The sequence below is a fragment of the Sparus aurata genome, chromosome 6 (assembly GCF_900880675.1).
Source record: "Sparus aurata chromosome 6, fSpaAur1.1, whole genome shotgun sequence".
NCBI classification, from domain to species: Eukaryota; Metazoa; Chordata; class Actinopteri; order Spariformes; family Sparidae; genus Sparus; species Sparus aurata.
The window spans coordinates 24,587,566-24,591,636 of NC_044192.1; the positions used below are offsets into that span (position 1 = coordinate 24,587,566).

General features: G+C 35.8%; 1 long non-coding RNA gene across 1 annotated transcript in view; it reads right to left on the minus strand.

The window, feature by feature from the left end:
- Positions 1-1,584: 1,584 nt before the first annotated feature.
- LOC115582915 (uncharacterized) overlaps positions 1,585-4,071 on the minus strand; it is a 6,580-nt gene continuing 4,093 nt past the window's right edge. The window contains exons 3-4 of the long non-coding RNA XR_003984270.1: positions 3,993-4,071; positions 1,585-3,202 (exon numbers count right to left, since the gene is read on the minus strand). The exon at positions 3,993-4,071 is cut by the window's right edge and continues 143 nt beyond it. This is a non-coding gene — a long non-coding RNA (uncharacterized LOC115582915). The remainder of the gene's footprint in view (positions 3,203-3,992) is intronic.

Consider the following 4,071-nt stretch of genomic DNA (forward strand, 5'->3'; position numbering starts at 1 on the left):
CTTCTTCAGCCTGTAAAGCTTTTCGCTATGGATTTGCCTTCAAGCTGGTGTCACGTGTGGAGTCTCAGGACTCCCCTGTGATGTCTTACAGAGTTAGTGTGCAGCTGGTGCAGACAGCAGCACAGAGAGGTGAGGTGTTAGCACTCAAACTTGTTTCAGGAGTGGTTATACAAATCTGCTAGTCCATGAATGCAATGGCTGTATATTACCTCAGATCAAATAAATAAATGTAAAGTACATTTATCCAACACCAAATTCATTTTTCTGTGAAGACGGTATTTGGTGTGTGTTGTGTCTGACTGTCAGCAAGAATTTCTCACATATTTATGAGCACCCTTGACTTTCCGGCCTCTTCACTGAGGTGAAAATCTACAGTCAGATACCTTTACATCCATGTGTGAACTGCAGCCACGGAGCTGCAGGCTTGGTGATGATCACAAATCTGCAAAAGGAAGAGAATCTTGCAAACATTAAACACATTAAAATTTAGGCATGGGCTGAATTTGTTCTTCTTTTTCATCCCTTCTAATCACACATTTCCCTGCATGTTCATGATGCTTGGCTGGTTATAAAAAAGTGGGCAGCATTTTTCATACTTGGCATCTTAATGATTGAAGAGGCTCAGCGCTGCACTCTGCTGGTTACAGCCCAGTAATGAAACAACATATGAGGCAACGCAGAACTGTGGAGAGTTTAAATCTTAAAGCAAGATATTTGATTTTCTTTACTCAAAAGTTAAGATTTGTACACAAAATACTTCAGTTAAATCTTTCCTTTAATAAATTATAAGAGAATGTAGGTGTAATGGGTAGGAAATACATGCTGAAAAAAAGTGGGTCACCTTTAAATTCATACTTAGCTGTATAAAGGTTATGGTTTTTTCACAAAGGCACCATGTTTTGTGTACATATATGGTAAAAGAACAATCTTTCCAAACCAAGATATGCTTTCCTCTTCCAGGAGCACAAAACACATTTGTTAGGGGTGACATTTCTCATATCTCGAGTCGTGTGCTGGCTTTATTGTCCTCCTCCGAATGTAATGTTTCCAGTTTATCTATCTGATTAAAAATGTTGCAGCCTGGAAAGCATTTCATGAAATATGGTCACTGTTTGTGTTATTATTCTGTGAGATAAAGAGGCAGATATGAGATGCGATCCTTTTACAGAGGCTTGAGCCAAAGCATGTTGGAGAAATGCACACTGCTCCTCCTGGACACACGAGTATAGAGAATATCAAGATGTTTTATGTGGGCGCCTGTGTTTGCTCCATCTCAATGATAAACAAAAAGGAGACGGAGCTCGATATTTTACAAGGCTGATCCCTGAAACTAAAATGTATCTGCCTCTTCACAGCTGCTGTTGCTGTACGTGATCCTGGTCTGGAGGAACTGGCTGCACATTGACAGAACAGTATAAAACACTTACAGGATAATAAACACAGGAGCCATCTGTTGTACTGTAGAGATACTCTCCAAGGTGAACACATGAGATGCAGAATCAAGAATACGGCTTTAATGTAGAAAAAGTATTAAAATAACATTAACATGTTATTGTCATTGTCCAGAATTTAATAATACACAAATCATTTTCAGAAGTAAAGTTTTTAATGAAAATCATTTTTAAAAATTAGAAAAACAGTGTGCCCCTTTAATCCTGCTTTCAACAAGCTGCAAATAACAAACAAAACCAGCAATAAAATATTTGACATAAATGTTTTTGCTGAACTATGTAAACAATATTATATACAAAACAACACATTTTTTACAAACATCGCATACATAACCCATCTACATGGGTTACAAAAAAAGGAAAAGAAAATCATATACATACATATGTTTTCTGTGATAAACAAAAAAACAAAACAAAACACACTGATTTACTTTCCCGACATATCCTGACTGAACACACACAGTTTAGATGCAAACTGATGCCAATGTGTGAACTGTTTTACTGTTTTAATTTATCAGTGCAGGAAATACAATCACTGTTAAGAGCTTTTCTGGCACTGTGAGTTGTATATGATATGGCAAGCACAAAGAGACACAGCCGCAAAATTAGTCAACTTAAATTAATATCACGTTGATTTAATTAAGCAATAAATTCAGGGCCCAATAGAATAACTCATATGGATGGGGAAAAAAATACAAAGTTGGAGCCTTTGCCACTGATCACATAGAAAACTCAGCTCAAGACAAATCTATTTTTCTTTTCATAACAGTGGAAACAATGATGTAGTGGAAAAAAATAAGACTGTAGTATCATGTTGTGATCTAAGTGTCTTCTGATGAAATAACATTAAGCTTAATGACAGTGAAAGTGACTTATTAATAGTTTGTTTTCTTCCTAGTTGGTAGACCAATTAATTCACATTCTTATCAGCCGTAATTCCTTTTATCTTAACAGACATGGTTGCATTAACCTGCTGTGACTTTCAGTGCATCACTTTGAGAATGGGATGAGTGCCAGATTGTCTGAAACAGGAACTAATTGTAATGAAGGGGGTTTAGTCTGCGATCAGATTTCTGCCTGTGCAGTGCTGTAAACATACCTGAAAGTCGTACGAAAATTATTTAAAAGTCAAGATATCTTATTGAAATATTTTTTGGTAAAAGTGAGAGTCACCTATTTGAAAAGTACTTGAGTAAAGTCAAAGAGTACATGTTTATTAAGTATATTCAATATACTTAATCATTAGAAGTAATTTTCTGATAAATGTACTTTAGTATCAAAAATACAAGTCAAAGTGAATCATACATATATTTACACGTATATATCCACTGCAGATTAAAATGAATCTGTCAGATTAAAATGATCAAATAAATTAATTTAAAAATGGCTGCACTTCAGCTCTGATGCAGCAAGCTCCAGAAGAACTAATTGCTAAAATGATCAAATAAATGTAATGTAGTCAAAAGTACAATATTTGCTTCCAAAATGTAGTGGAGTGGAAGTATCAAGTAGGAGAAACCTGAAATAATCACATGAACTACAAGTGCCTCGAAATTGTACTTAGGTAAAGCGCTTGAAAAATATACTAATTGACATTCAATCACTGTACCTGAGTGATAACAGACAGACAGTTTACAGACGGATACGATGGCTCCACAAGGTCAGCTGGTGAAAAATTGTTGTTCAAGTGGCTGTAGTTTATTAAAGAGAGGCTGCTTGGGCAAGATTCAGTCTCAGATGTTCAATTTATTCTGGAGAAAAAAAAAAAAAAAAAAATAGAAAACAGAAGAAAATTATAAATTGTCATTAACACATTTACCTGTTGGGCCACAGACTTGAAATGAAAAAGAAATTAAATGACATCTTTAGTTTACCCAAAACAAACAGTCCTAGATGCGCTCTTCACAGTACATAAAATAAGCATAGTCAGTAATGTAATGTCAGATAGGTTGAACATCCGTATTTAAGTGTCTATCTTTAAATGTTACAGTTACAGCTTACAAGTCAGTTGATTTCACATGTCTCCATAATGCATATCAACTGCCAGTTTTCCACCAGGAAGTCAGTCTATAAGATAGGAAATTATGAGAGCTAGGGGGGCAGTTAGTGTAGACTGGCAATGCACCTTCATGCGTTTTGGAGAGTGGCTTTGGAGGGATGAATAAAGGGACTGGTTTAGCTTGCTCTTGCTGGTTTCTACCATTTTACCAAACCAGGTGGATTGAAAAACTAAGAGGAAGCACTTTGACTAATTAATGAATTCTAGTAAAACGTAATGCAACTGCAATGACAATGCATGACATGTACTATATAGTGACTCAATCATAAAAGAAGAATGAAAGACACCAATTGCCTGATCTAAATCTTCTTCTGTTCTGACTTAATTAAGTTAAGTTTTGCTTTCTAGTGGTCCAGTAATTAAAGTCCTTGACCAATGCAATGATTAACATCTAATCTCATCAGAAACATCTCAAGTCTCCTCAATATTGCTGTTTTATACCTAATGCAAGTGATGGCAATTTTAAGAATAGCCCTACTTACCCATCCACCTTGCTCAGCGACCCATTTGCACAGATTCATGTTGAGGAATGAGGCCATGGCACTCTGGACTGTATTTTTC